Raw genomic sequence first — 14,218 nt, 5'->3', positions numbered from 1 at the left:
GTGTGTGTGTGTTTACATGCAGACTTTCCCTTGTGACAGCTGATTTGGTTTGGAATCCATCTTAGTCAGGACATTTTGAGAAATTCTATCATGTCGTTGTAGTTATTTTGATTTACAACACTAGAAAAAAAATCATCTCCCCTCCAAAAACCCTCCTCTTCAACTTTGTACCCAAGTTGTCTCCTCATCAGGCACCACAGGATCCAGGAGGTTCAGTTAAAACAAGTCATTAGAGATTTAATAAACATTTTGTCCATTTGACATCAGGACTGCTCCCAGATCATCTCAATGAGCTCATCCCTGCACCAGAGTACCGCCCAAGTTCATCAAGGACAGCAAACATGAGCAGGTCTAGTTTCACCTCCATCTTTGGAGGTTGTTGAATTTCCTCCTGAGGACCGTCAGGCTGTTTCCTTACTTTGCTGTGACACAACAGCAGACAGCATAAGGACTGCTGCAGTGCACTTGGTAAAATCACCATCTGTAGACTGGACCAATATGCTGATGTGATCCTTTGATTAGTTTAGGATCAGTCAGAGATCAAAGACTGAAGCAGGAGATCAATGCACAGAATTCAGAGATTAATGCACAGAATTCAGAGATCAAAGATAGAATTCAGAGATCAAAGACTCCTGGAGCGTTGCCCTCTCTTGTCTTTGGTCCTGGATGTTACTGAATGTTTTACACATTTCTTTTGAAGAAAAAACTTGCATGACATTTCAAGGAGTTTTTCCTGCCAATACAGGACAACACCCACTCACAAACCAGTGCTGGACAAGTTCCTTCAAAGCTGTAATGCCTTATTTCTTACTTGTTACTGTCATTTTAAAATAATTGGTTCCATTACGATTGTGTCTGCCAGTTCTTGGTGACTGTACAGGAGGTCTGGGGACCGCAGGGCCACAACAAGCCCATTTCCTCAACTCTCCATTTAGTACAGAGGTCCCCAAGTATGGACCAGTGAGGATAAATGTGATCGTGGAGAAGTCCTTTTGTTCTTCAACTTGTCCAACTTGATGGTGAGTCTCCTTTTATCAAGGATTACTGAATGCTTGTGTTATTTGTGGCATTGTTAACACTTTATAAACCCTTCATTCAGAGCTGTAAAGAACCTTTAACCTCATATCCCAGACATCAAAGTGGGCCACTAACTGGTGAGATGAAGCTATGCTATGCTGCTACATTCTGAAGAGGTAAAGTCGCAGGTTCTGAGAGTGATGGCTAACCCGGATGTGTTCATCTCCTACTTTAATATCAGCGTCCCAACTTGGAGCTCTGACCACCTCCAGCTTTTTGTTCCTGTTTCTGCTTCAGTCAACAGGGAACTCAAACCTGCAATAGAATCATCAACAACAATGGAATAGAAAACAGAGGAAGAAAAAATATCATAAACTTACAAAGCTGAGAAATGTTCATGAAGAATAAATGCACACATTATGATTGAGGCCAGAAAGTAAAACTCCACACCAAATGTATTTTGACATGTAGGGATAATGAACTTGAATGTGTTGAAATAGCAGATAAATGAATCCACTATCACACAACAAGATGATGACCCACTATCACAAGATGGCGTCACAGATCCTGATGCTCTGAGCAGGAAACACCAAGCAAAACATGACTAAAAAGCTCCTGTTGTTCCCTCCATGAAAAACTGTGGCACTGATGAGAAGAAGGATCCCAGCGTCCTCTGAGGATCCATCGCTGCACCATTCGGTAGAAGGATGATAGGGTCGGCACCAGGAGAAACCCTTGTGTCTCCGATGCAGGGAAGATGGAGCACTGAAGAGGCCACATTGTGGCGTCCTAAAGAGGACATTTGGTGGAGCCTGAGACAGCAAACATCATGCCGCCCTTCATCAGAAGAACCACAGCACTTCAGTCACGTGACTGAAGTCATCCATTCATGTCAGTGATGTCACTTGGCAGGACTGTCATTGCCGTCTCATTCTTGAAAAGAATCCAGACTCCACATGTGGCTCCCATGATAACTGATGGACCTCTGGTTGGAGGCTGGACGATGATGTTTGGTCTGGGGGGGTTAAGATTGTGGGGGCTGTTTCAGTTCTTGTGCTGAAGGCTTTCACCATGACAGTCAGACTCTCATCTGTCCTTCATGTTCCCTCAAATGTGCAGTGTGTCCTCACACTCTGAAATTTAGCCTGAAAACTCTTCATGAAAAGCAGGAGACTCAGAGTCTCTGTGGCTCAATCGGTCAGCGCGCTGTTTAGTGTTGAACAAACTGTCATCATCAAAAGTAGAAGTGTTCTTGTCTTGCCACTGTGAGAGAAAAGTGACCAACAATAATTTCATGCGGCATACAATTAACAAAAGACCACAAATAACACTGGTCAAGTTAATTTTATTCATATTGCACCAAATCACAAAAAAAGTTATCCCATGACACTTTAAAGATAGAGCAGGTCCAGTACCAAACTCCTTTAATGAATCTACACCCAACAATTCTCCATCAGCAAGCACATCCTGCAAAAACAGTGACAAAAACCTTCCTTTTAACAGGCAGGAAAATTGAGCAGATCCAGGCTCAATGGGGACGGCCTTCTGCTTTGACCGGTTGGGGGGAAAGAGAGCAGGAGAGCGGGGCAGAGACAAAGACAGATAATGGAGGACGACAGATATGTAGAAGCAAAGAAAGGGACAGAGATAAAGGGAGAGAGAGACTGATGGACAGACGGTGATGCGAGCAGGTGGAGCTACAGGTGGCAGCTTGAGCCTCTTCAGATCTGCTGCCTCCTCCAGCAGCACCCAGGTCTGGCATGAGGGGAGCCTGAAGGCTTCAGAGAAGGAGACAAGTCAGTAATACGTATGAGTATAATTTATGTATGACACATATAGGAGGACAGAGAGGAGTAGAGAGAAGCCCAGTGCACTGCATCTGCCATCTGTCTACTTCAAATTAACCACTGCATGACATTCAATTTCAAAGCTGCGGAAAGGCGCTTCAAGAAAAGGTGTGTGAGGGAAGCTCGCTCATGCTGGTCCCCAAAGACTCAAAGCTGCCCTTTCCTCACAAAGAAACAAAACAGCTTACAGCACCTGGTATTCCCAGGCGGTCTCCCATCCAAGTACTAACCAGGCCCGACCCTGCTTAGCTTCTGAGATCAGACGAGAGCGGGCGTGTTCAGAGTGGTATGGCCGTAAGCCCTTGACTCTGACACACATGGGCTCTATATCCATTTCACTCACTTTACAACCTCAGAAAAAAAGTGACGTGCAACAGCCTCACGGTCTTTTCACACGCCAAATAGGTGTCCTGTCAATAAAAGAAAAGAATGTTGATGTCATCTCGAGAAAACTACTGCATCTGCCATCTGTCTACTTCAAATTACACGCTGCATGACATTCAATTTCAATGCTGCGGAAAGGCGCTTCAAGAAAAGGTGTGTGAGGGAAGCTCGCTCATGCTGGTCCCCAAAGACTCAAAGCTGCCCTTTCCTCACAATGAAACAAAAAAGCTTACAGCACCTGGTATTCCCAGGCGGTCTCCCATCCAAGTACTAACCAGGCCCGACCCTGCTTAGCTTCCGAGATCAGACGAGATCGGGCGTGTTCAGAGTGGTATGGCCATAAGCCCTTGACGCTTACACACATGGGCTCCATATCCATTTCACACACAGTACAACCTCAGAAAAAAAGTGATGCGCAACAGCCTCAGGGTCTTTTCACACGCCAAATCGGTGTCCTGTCAATAAAAGAAAAGAATGTTGATGTCATCGAGAGAAAAGTACTGCATCTGCCATCTGTCTTCTTTAAATAAACCACTTCATGACATTCCATTCCAAAGCTTCGGAGGGCGCTTCAAGAAAAGGTGTGTGAGGGAAGCTCGCTCATGCTGGTCCCCAAAGACTCAAAGCGGCCCTTTCCTCACAATGAAACAAAAAAGCTTACAGCACCTGGTATTCCCAGGCGGTCTCCCATCCAAGTACTAACCAGGCCCGACCCTGCTAAGCTTCCGAGATCAGACAAGATCGGGCGTGTTCAGAGTGGTATGGCCGTAAGCCCCTGACTCTGACACACATGGGCTCTATATCCATTTCACTCACTTTACAACCTCAGAAAAAAAGTGATGCGCAACAGCCTCAGGGTCTTTTCACACGCCAAATAGGTGTCCTGTCAATAAAAGAAAAGAATGTTGATGTCATCGAGAGAAAAGTACTGCATCTGCCATCTGTCTTCTTCAAATGAACCACTGCATTGCATTCCATTCCAAAGCTGCGGAGGGCGCTTCAAGAAAAGGTGTGTGAGGGAAGCTCGCTCATGCTGGTCCCCAAAGACTCAAAGCGGCCCTTTCCTCACAATGAAACAAAAAAGTTTACAGCACCTGGTATTCCCAGGCGGACTCCCATCCAAGTACTAACCAGGCCCGACCCTGCTTAGCTTCCAAGATCAGACGAGATCGGGCGTGTTTTTTTTTTTGTTTTTTTTTGTCTTTTATTATCAAAAATACATCATACATTTTTACCAACTGTACATTCTTATTTACATGACAAAATTTAACAATTACATAAAAAATAAATTCCTTCAGGAAAGAAATCTTACCAAAAAAAACCCCCACCCTTGATACACCTCGAACTTGATGAAAACACCATCAGTTTTTTTTGTTTTGTTTTGTTTTTTTTTTTTTAAATTAAGTTAAATTTAGACAAATAAACCAACACTATGTGCCTACAGCCACTGGAGCAATGCAGGTCATTCCAAAAAAAATAAATAAAAATTAAAGAGAGACAAAAAAAACTCATGGGACTAAAAAGAACAAATTCCTGTCGTGAAGTGTCACACACACAAATTTTTTTTTTTTTAATGAAATTTTATCAAAATGAAATGTTAAACACACCAAAAACATAAACCACCCAATTTGCTCACCCCTTTATTAAATTTGAAAAATACTTTGCTTTATAAAAAAAAAGAGACTACTTAGCTGGGAATTTGAAGAGAAAACATACCATTGTCAATCTTGTTTATTTCAATTTTGCCATTTGCTATGTTGAAAAATGTGTTTTTCCTGCAGAAAGTGTTTTCAAAAATATCCTTGTCCATGTCATGTAAGATTTGTAGGTGCGTCAAGAGTGTTGTGTAAAAAAACCCAAATATGTTTATTTTCTTCTTTTCATAGAGAGCGTAGTTTCTAGTTGTCCATGTTGATTTTTTTGCAAAAGTGAGTATGGTATTTATGAGAGTCCTGTTCTGATCCTTTTGTTTCAGTGTTGTACCAAAGAGAAGAGTCCATGTCCATAGTGTTTCATCTGTCAAACTGAAATTGCAGTGCTCTTGCAGTAGCATCCTTATGAAATTCCTGAATTTATCCGATTCCTTGCAGTTGATGAATAGATGCTCCTGGTCTTCCGGTTCTTTATTGCAGATTTGGCATGTCCTACTGTAGTTTTCCTTATTAATCTGGTGTAATTTGATTCCTGTGAAAATTCTCCTGTGTCTAATATTGAATTCTAGCTTGAAAGTATTGCTGTCCATGTAAGGTATGTTAAGGTTTTGCCAGATTTTTCCTATCGGTATTCCCTTGAATAATTGTGCCCAGTGTTTTTCTGCTTTTGGAGTGCGTTTAATTGAGTTAATCCCTATGGTGTACCAGTCCTTTGTTTTCACCTGTGACAGCTCTTTCCCTGTGTACTGTGTGACAAGCTCAAGCGGTGGGAGTTCGGGGTCTGCTCTCGATTTGTCCGTGATGATTAAGTTTCTCCACAGTGAGGTTATGTTTCTGTTGATTTTGTTACCTAGTCCATTTAGGTAATCCTTTCTGCACGGTGTCCCTGTTTTTTTGAGTTGGGTTGTGACTTTCCTGAGACTGAACAGACCCCTTTCCCCCACCACTTGACCGACCCTTGTTATATTATGTTGCTGAAGTGCCCTGCATTTAAGTGTCCTACCATTGTGTGTGAAAAAGGTGCTTTCGAGAAAAGGTAACTGCAGCACATGACTTTTCTGACTGCACTTAGGCCTGAGGTGGGGCAGGAATTTGCCCCATGCCTCTAGCACCTCCTGGTAGAACATCGGTAGCGAGCCATGGCTTTTCCCAGGAAGGAGGTGATAAAGAGGGAGTTTCTCCCCCTCCCCGTACTCAGCCAGGTAGCCCGCCATTGTGTCCTCCCAGGGGTACTGCCTGTTCCAATCCAGAAAATTTCTAACTAATTTGGCCCTGAGTGCATCTTTTTTTGCACTGATGTCAATTAGTCCTAATCCCCCCTCCCTTTTATTCGCAATTATCACCCGATGAGCGATCGAATTTCCCTTTCCCCTCCAAAGGAAGGAGGAGATCGCTTCATTGAGCGAATTTAGTGCCCACTGCGGTAGCTCACAGGCCCCCAAAACATGATTAATTTTTGACAGTATTAAGGCATTGATGACAATTACCTTTCCTCTCAGGCTTAAACCCCTACTTCTCCATAAATTAAGTGTATTTTCTACCTTTTTTACAAGTTCTCTCCACCCTAAGTCCCTGGCTTCCCCTTCATTTTTACCAATGTATACACCCAGTATTTTCCTGTATTCTTTAGTGCTAAAACCCCAATTATTTTTTAAACTATTTTTACCGAATTCCATCATTTCTGACTTATTTCTGTTAACCTTAGCTCCTGATGCTTTTTCATATCTTTCTAGATGTTTTATAATATAATTTAAATTTTCTTCATTTTTAAACATTATATTGATATCATCCGCAAATTGTGCTATTTTAACGACTTTGTCTCTATATGTTTTTATACCTATAATATTCTTATCATTCATTATACTTAAAGCTAGTGGCTCAGCAACAATACTGTATAAAAGAGCCGAAAGCGGGCATCCTTGCCTTACCGATCTTTTTAATTTGATCTTTTCTGTTAGTTGTCCATTTATCTTTATTTGACTGTATGCGTTATCGTATAATAATTTAATCCATCTAATAAAGCCTTCACCGTATCCAAATCTTTTTAAAGTTTTATATAAGAAAAGATGTTCTACTCTGTCGAACGCTTTCTCCAAATCAATTCCGAGCAGATACCCCCCCTGTGCTGCCATTGTCCTGACGGTATCCTTTATTGTAAGGATCGTATCTATGATGTCTCTATCTGGTATGCCGTATGCCTGTGTATTACCAATAATGGTTCCTATTGTAAGTTTAAGCCTGTTTGCCAGTGTTTTGGTCAGTATCTTGTAATCTGTATTGAGTAAACTTATTGGTCTGTAGTTTGTTATATCCTGTTTTGAACCTTTATTTTTGTAGATAAGTGAAATTATTCCTGCAGTGAATGTATTGGATGTTCTCTGTTCCCGTTCCATTGAGTGGTACAATGACAGCAACAGGGGAGCTATCTGCTCTTTGAAACAAATATAAAATTCTGCTGTTAAACCATCTACCCCTGGACTTTTGTTTTTATTTAAGCTATCTATTGCCGTCTTTATCTCATTAATAGTAATTTGTGCATCAGACCATTCCTTATCCTCCACTGAAATACTAGTTTGGATATTTGATAACAACTTGTCTACCTCTTCGCTATTGCTATATCCATTATCAAATAATTCTTTATAAAACTCTGTAGTTACTCTTAGTATATTTTCTTGATCGTCATATTCTTTTCCAGTTTTATCGTTGATTTTTTCTATTATTGTTTTGTTTTGTTTTTGCTTTTCGAGCCCCAAAAAATATGCGGTGCATTTTTCTCCTTCTACTAAATTTTTAACTCTGCTTCTTATCATTGCACCTCTGCATTTTATTTTTTCTATGTTTCCTAGTTTTGCTTTATATAATTCATAGTTTTCTGTGTTTCTGTTAGGTTCTTTATCAAATAATGCTATTTCATGATTGATTAATTTTCTTAGTCGATTTTCTTCCAGCTCCTCTCTCCACTTTTTCTCTTTACTATAATTTATACTACTTCTTTTAATTCTTTGCTTTAGAATTTCCCACTTTTCTATAAAATTATTTTCTATTTTCATTTCAATTTTTGCATAATCAAGCAGTTTTGTGATTTTTTTAACGTAAGTTGAATCTGCCAGGAGGCTGGAGTTGAGGCACCAGGTCCCTCCCCCCCTGAAACCTCCTGCAGCACCCAAGTAACACTCAATTGTTGCGTGATCACTCCATGCGTTATAATTATATTGTATTTTATTGATCTGTTTTGTTGCTTCAGGGGCCGCTAGACATAAATCTATTCTGGCTTGTTTCATTTTTCCCTGCACAACCTGTCTTCTGGAGTACTCTTTCTTGAATGGGTTGTGAATTCTCCATACATCTGTCAAATTGTGAATATTCATTAAATTATATAGCTCAGTTCTGCTTGTGTCATTCTTGTATACATTATTAATTGATATATCATCCTTAGTTAATGCGATATTGAAATCTCCTATTATTATGGTTCTATGATCTATCCATCTGCTTATACTATTTAGAAACATTTTCCTTTCCTTTTCACAGTTACTGGCATATATGTTAACAATTCTGTATGTTCTATTGTTTATGCAAACATCTATAATAAGTATTCTACCTTTCTTGTCATGATATATTAACTTGCTATTGGTACTTATAGTCTTTTTTACTAAAATAGCTACGCCACAAGATTTACTTGTGCCGTTGCTAAAAAAGACATCTCCTTCCCACATTTTGCTTGCTGCCGCCACGCTATCCCCTTCCCACCTTGTCTCCTGTAAGCAGAGAATGTCACACTTGCTTTTAAGTAAAATGGCGGTCATCCTGCCATAAGTGCGGAGTCCATTGACATTAAGGGAGTGCAGCAGAAACATGGTCAGACCAAAAAAACCTTTAAACAGCCAATTTTCCCTCAAGATTTTTTACCTCTCCCTCCTTCTTTCTTCTGTTTTTTCTTCATCGCAACATCTTTTATTGAGGTGTGCTTTTTCCGAATATTTTTTATTGTGGCAAAGTCCATTTCCGAGTCACTGTTTGATCTACTCTGAGGAGGGAAGGTGGAGGGCACATTTAAGGCAGGTACCCTGGTGGATGTGGCTGCCGCCGGCTGCAATTCTCCTGGGGTGTCCCCTACCTCCATTGATTCCAGGAGTTGAGAAGGCTCCGGCTCCTTTTCGGACCCGTTTCCTCCTCCATCCTTTCCTCTCTGCTGTGGGCCTGAGTCAGTGCTCATAACATTCAGACTTGAACCAAGCCTTGTGCCTGGGCTCTGCACCACTGTAGGAGGGCTCTGGGTTCTCTGAGGGGCGTAACTCTCACCGGCAGCCTGCTTGGCGGCGCCACTACCCACCTCGTCATCTTCCTCCTCATCCTCCGTTCCTCCCTCACTTAAACCTTCCATCTCACTGTACAGCTCCTCAGATCCAGATTCCACCACAATATCCTCATCACTATAATTACAATTACATTCATCAATTTTGTTCCAACACACCTCACATTTCTGTATCTTATTAGGTTTCCTGTTGCACTCCCTTGCATAATGCCCCTGGACACCACACTTATGGCAGGAGAACTCAGGACAGTCCCTTAGGATGTGCCCCGGCTGGAGGCACATCCTACACACCCTAGCCTGCCTATCATGTATGACCCTGAAATATTCCGGTCCTATTGCTGTGTCAAACCGTGCTGAATAAGGCAGAGATTGGACCTTGTCTGTAAATTTTACTTTGAGAAACCGCGTCCCATCAGCAATTTGCGTACCCGGCCACATCCTCCTCCTTATAGTTGATGCAGCTGAGACTCCCCACCCTTCTAGCTTTTGTAAAATTTCCTCATCTCTGATGTAAGCTGGTAAGCTTAAAAAAGAAACCATGAGTTCATCATTACACAGATCTTTGACATGCACTGTGTTGTCCCCAATTTTGAAACCATCTAGGATTCTCTCTTTCCCTTTGATGTGTGACATGGTAATTTCATATTTCTGCGGCCCTGTCGCCCTACAGGCTATTAAACCTCCACACAGTGCTCTTATGCATCTCATTAATTCGAGAACTGGGACTTCATCCTGCCCAGTTACCTCGACACTGACCGTCAGTTCTCTGTTATCTTGTGGTCGCCACCCGCAGATTTCGCCACTCCATGTCGCTGCTGCAGCTGCCTTTCCCCACCAGACGCCGCATCTCTTTCCGCCGCCAATTCTCTCTCACTCTCCGTCGCCTCTCCAGTAGCTCCTCGCTGCCCAGGTCTTCTCGGAACCACGTCTTCAGCTCTGTTCTTCAGGCCACCAGCTCTCGTTGCCTGTGGACCGGCTCCAGCGCTCCTTCCACACATCTCCTCTGAATCAGCCGCTGCTCGCCGTCTTTCCCCCGCTGTCGCTGCGGAAGCCGCTCTCGCATTTCCCTCCGGCAGTTTTCCTTCCGACTTCTTCATGTTTCGTTTCTGATTGTTTCTTTTAACAAGCAACCATTTTTCATTTTCTTCATCTGTTTGTGCGTTTATGTCAAGTCCGTTTTCCATGCTCGTAATCTGAAATCCGTTTGCAGAGTTCAAATCCATTTGGTCCGTCCGAAAGTTTTCCATTAGGAAAAAAAAAAACTCAAATTGACCTCCCCCGATCAGTATAAAAACTGTCGGGGGGAAAAAATGTTCACTCTAAAAACGAACCAAAAATGCACGGAAAATAAGGAAGAACAATGAAAAAGGCTGAAAAAAAACGAAAGAAATGGGAAAAGCGGAGTCCGCGACCTCCGTGTGTCGTGCTGTCAGCGTACCGTCTGATTGGCGCATGCGTGTTCAGAGTGGTATGGCCGTAAGCCCTCGACTCTTACACACATGGGCTCTATATCCATTTCACTCACTTTACAACCTCAGAAAAAAAGTGAAGCGCAACAGCCTCAGAGGCTTTTCACACGCCAAATAGGTGTCCAGTCAATAAAAGAAAAGAATGTTGATGTCATCTGGAGAAAAGTTCTGCATCTGCCATCTGTCTACTTCAAATTACACGCTGCATGACATTCAATTTCAAAGCTGCAGAAAGGCGCTTCAAGAAAAGGTGTGTGAGGGAAGCTCGCTCATGCTGGTCCCCAAACACTCAAAGCGGCCCTTTCCTCACAATGAAACAAAAAAGCTTACAGCACCTGGTATTCCCAGGCAGTCTTCCATCCAAGTACTAACCAGGCCCGACCCTGCTAAGCTTCCGAGATCAGACGAGATCGGGTGTGTTCAGAGTGGTATGGCCGTAAGCCCTTGACTCTCACACACATGGGCTCTATATCCATTTCACTCACTTTACAACCTCAAAAAAAATGTGATGTGCAAAAGCCTCACGGTCTTTTTACACACCAAATAGTTGTCCTGTCAATACAAAGAAAAGAATGTTGATGTCATCTAGAGAAAAGTACTGCATCTGCCATCTGTCTACTTCAAATTAACCACTGCATGACATTCCATTCCAAAGCTGCGGAGGGCGCTTCAAGAAAAGGTGTGTGAGGGAAGCTCGCTCATGCTGGTCCCCAAACACTCAAAGCTGCCCTTTCCTCACAATGAAACAAAAAAGCTTACAGCACCTGGTATTCCCAGGCGGTCTCCCATCCAAGTACTAACCAGGCCCGACCCTGCTTAGCTTCCGAGATCAGACGAGATCGGGCGTGTCCAGAGTGGTATGGCCGTAAGCCCTTGACTCTTACACACATGGGCTCTATATCCATTTCACTCACTTTACAACCTCAGAAAAAAAGTGAAGCGCAACAGCCTCAGGGTCTTTTCACACGCCAAATAGGTGTCCTGTCAATAAAAGAAAAGAATGTTGATGTCATCTAGAGAAAAGTACTGCATCTGCAATCTGTCTACTTCAAATTACACGCTGCATGACATTCAATTTCAAATCTGCAGAAAGGCGCTTCAAGAAAAGGTGTGTGAGGGAAGCTCGCTCATGCTGGTCCCCAAAGACTCAAAGCTGCCCTTTCCTCACAAAGAAACAAAAATGCTTACAGCACCTGGTATTCCCAGGCGGTCTTCCATCCAAGTACTAACCAGGCCCGACCCAGCTAAGCTTCCAAGATCAGACGAGATCGGGCGTGTTCAGAGTGGTATGGCCGTAAGCCCTTGACTCTGACACACATGGGCTCTATATCCAATTCACACACTTTACAACCTCAGAAAAAAAGTGATTCGCAACAGCCTCAGGGTCTTTTCACACGCCAAATAGGTGTCCTGTCAATAAAAGAAAAGAATGTTGATGTCATCGAGAGAAAAGTACTGCATCTGCCATCTGTCTACTTCAAATTAACCACTGCATGACATTCCATTCCAAAGCTGCGGAGGGCGCTTCAAGAAAAGGTGTGTGAGGGAAGCTCGCTCATGCTGGTCCCCAAACACTCAAAGCTGCCCTTTCCTCTCAAAGAAACAAAAAAGCTTACAGCACCTGGTATTCCCACGCGGTCTCCCATCCAAGTACTAACCAGGCCCGACCCTGCTTAGCTTCCGAGATCAGACGAGATCGGGCGTGTTCAGAGTGGTATGGCCGTAAGCCCTTGACTTTCACACACATGGGCTCTATATCCATTTCACTCACTTTACAACCTCAAAAAAAATGTGATGTGCAACAGCCTCACGGTCTTTTTACACACCAAATAGTTGTCCTGTCAATACAACGAAAAGAATGTTAATGTCATCGAGAGAAAACTACTGCATCTGCCATCTGTCTACTTCAAATTACACGCTGCATGACATTCAATTTCAAAGCTGCGAAAGGCGCTTCAAGAAAAGGTGTGTGAGGGAAGCTCGCTCATGCTGGTCCCCAAAGACTCAAAGCTGCCCTTTCCTCACAATGAAACAAAAAAGCTTACAGCACCTGGTATTCCCAGGCGGTCTCCCATCAAAGTACTAACCAGGCCCGACCCTGCTTTGCTTCCGAGATCCGGCGTGTTCAGAGTGGTATGGCCGTAAGCCCTTGACTCTGACACACATGGGCTCCATATCCATTTCACTCACTTTACAACCTCAGAAAAAACGTGATGCGCAACAGCCTCAGGGACTTTTCACACGCCAAATAGGTGTCCTGTCAATATAAAGAAAAGAATGTTGATGTCATCTAGAGAAAAGTACTGCATCTGCCATCTGTCGACTTCAAATTACACGCTGCATGACATTCAATTTCAAAGCTGCGGAAAGGCGCTTCAAGAAGAAGTGTGTGAGGGAAGGTCGCTCATGCTGGTCCCCAAAGACTTAAAGCTGCCCTTTCCTCAAGCTGAAGTAAAAAGAATTGCAAATTAATCCTTCACAGGTACTTGTTCACAGAGATGGATGAAATAAAAATTGAATATATTCTAGTATTATAAAAATACAATGAACAAAATTTTTAACAATGAGTAAGAGGATTTTCAAAACAAAATAAACAGTGTCTTTCTTGGTTCTGAACTTTCGTTTCACTGAAAATAAAAATCTTTTTTAGTTAGATAGTTTCACATAAAATACCCTCAAGTCATCCTTTACACCTCAATTGTAAGGAAAAAAAGTTTCCTCTACAAAAGATAACCCTTTTGTTTTTTTAAAATATACATCATATTTAATCCCTTTCAGAATCCTTAAGTTACCTTCTAAAACGGTATTCTTTAATTTACAACAACTAAAACTCAATATTTTACCTGTGGGCACACACACATTCATATGAAACACCTTAAATTAAATTTTTACCTGTTTCAGGCCTGTTTATTGAAGCTCGTGTGCGGTCGGGGCTTCACAACTGTAATGGCCGCTTCACTCGCAGCTGAGCACACAATAAAAGCAAGTGCATGTGTATGTTAGTCCTCACAAATCCAGGGTTTTATTAGAAGGGGGAGAACGGGAATGGAGGATGAGAGTCTGAATGGTAATGGCAATGGCGGTGGAAGTCACAATCCAAACACTCACAAGCAATGGCGGGACAGCGAAAGTCACGAAGAAGAAAACACAGCAGGACAGGGCACAGCAGAACAGCAGAGCCATCGGATGGAAACCCGTCTCTCTCTCTCCAATGTCCGTCTCCTTCAAGCATATTATCTTAATTTAGTCACAATTATCAAACATTATCTCGTGTCGAATTCGCATTACCTTTCCTTTCGCTCCAAAAATATTACAACGCTAAAGCTACGATCTGCAGGCACATTAGCACGGAATGCTATCCCTAGCTAGCACGTCGCTAACCATGTACACATCCAGTCTCTTTTCACTATAACAGTTAGATAAAGCGCAAATACAGGCATAAATATTCACCTCTCGAAGGTCACACAGAAGTTTACATCAGGACCACCAGTCGTCGACCTCCAAAATAAACTTAAATGCTCTCCACACAAATGATGC

The 14,218-nt window shown here is 42.5% G+C and overlaps 1 long non-coding RNA gene, 6 other non-coding genes and 2 pseudogenes across 7 annotated transcripts; all 9 read right to left on the bottom strand.

Annotated features, from left to right (window-relative positions):
* Window positions 1-2,476: 2,476 nt before the first annotated feature.
* LOC147265018 (uncharacterized) lies at window positions 2,477-13,830 on the bottom strand. The gene is made up of 3 exons (XR_015112654.1): window positions 13,790-13,830; window positions 13,574-13,646; window positions 2,477-2,795 (listed from the first exon to the last, which is right to left on the bottom strand). It is a non-coding gene; the product is annotated as an uncharacterized LOC147265018 (long non-coding RNA).
* LOC147265026 (5S ribosomal RNA) lies at window positions 3,046-3,164 on the bottom strand. Its single transcript, XR_015114604.1, has one exon. It is a non-coding gene; the product is annotated as a 5S ribosomal RNA (ribosomal RNA).
* LOC147265025 (5S ribosomal RNA) lies at window positions 3,475-3,593 on the bottom strand. The gene has a single exon (XR_015115463.1). It is a non-coding gene; the product is annotated as a 5S ribosomal RNA (ribosomal RNA).
* LOC147265024 (5S ribosomal RNA) lies at window positions 3,903-4,021 on the bottom strand. Its single transcript, XR_015114449.1, has one exon. It is a non-coding gene; the product is annotated as a 5S ribosomal RNA (ribosomal RNA).
* On the bottom strand, window positions 11,005-11,123 carry LOC147265023 (5S ribosomal RNA). The gene has a single exon (XR_015114321.1). It is a non-coding gene; the product is annotated as a 5S ribosomal RNA (ribosomal RNA).
* LOC147265022 (5S ribosomal RNA) lies at window positions 11,434-11,552 on the bottom strand. The gene has a single exon (XR_015113228.1). It is a non-coding gene; the product is annotated as a 5S ribosomal RNA (ribosomal RNA).
* Window positions 11,863-11,981, bottom strand: LOC147265021 (5S ribosomal RNA; annotated as a pseudogene).
* Window positions 12,291-12,409, bottom strand: LOC147265020 (5S ribosomal RNA). The gene has a single exon (XR_015114872.1). It is a non-coding gene; the product is annotated as a 5S ribosomal RNA (ribosomal RNA).
* LOC147265019 (5S ribosomal RNA) lies at window positions 12,720-12,828 on the bottom strand (annotated as a pseudogene).
* Window positions 13,831-14,218: the final 388 nt, after the last annotated feature.

Source organism: Aulostomus chinensis, chromosome 4 (assembly GCF_037954235.1).
Source record: "Aulostomus chinensis isolate RoL2024-O1b breed Wild chromosome 4, RoL_Achi_v1.0, whole genome shotgun sequence".
Lineage (NCBI taxonomy): Eukaryota > Metazoa > Chordata > Actinopteri > Syngnathiformes > Aulostomidae > Aulostomus > Aulostomus chinensis.
Note: the sequence above shows the minus strand (reverse complement) of the source record. Positions and strands in the feature narration are given on the sequence as shown.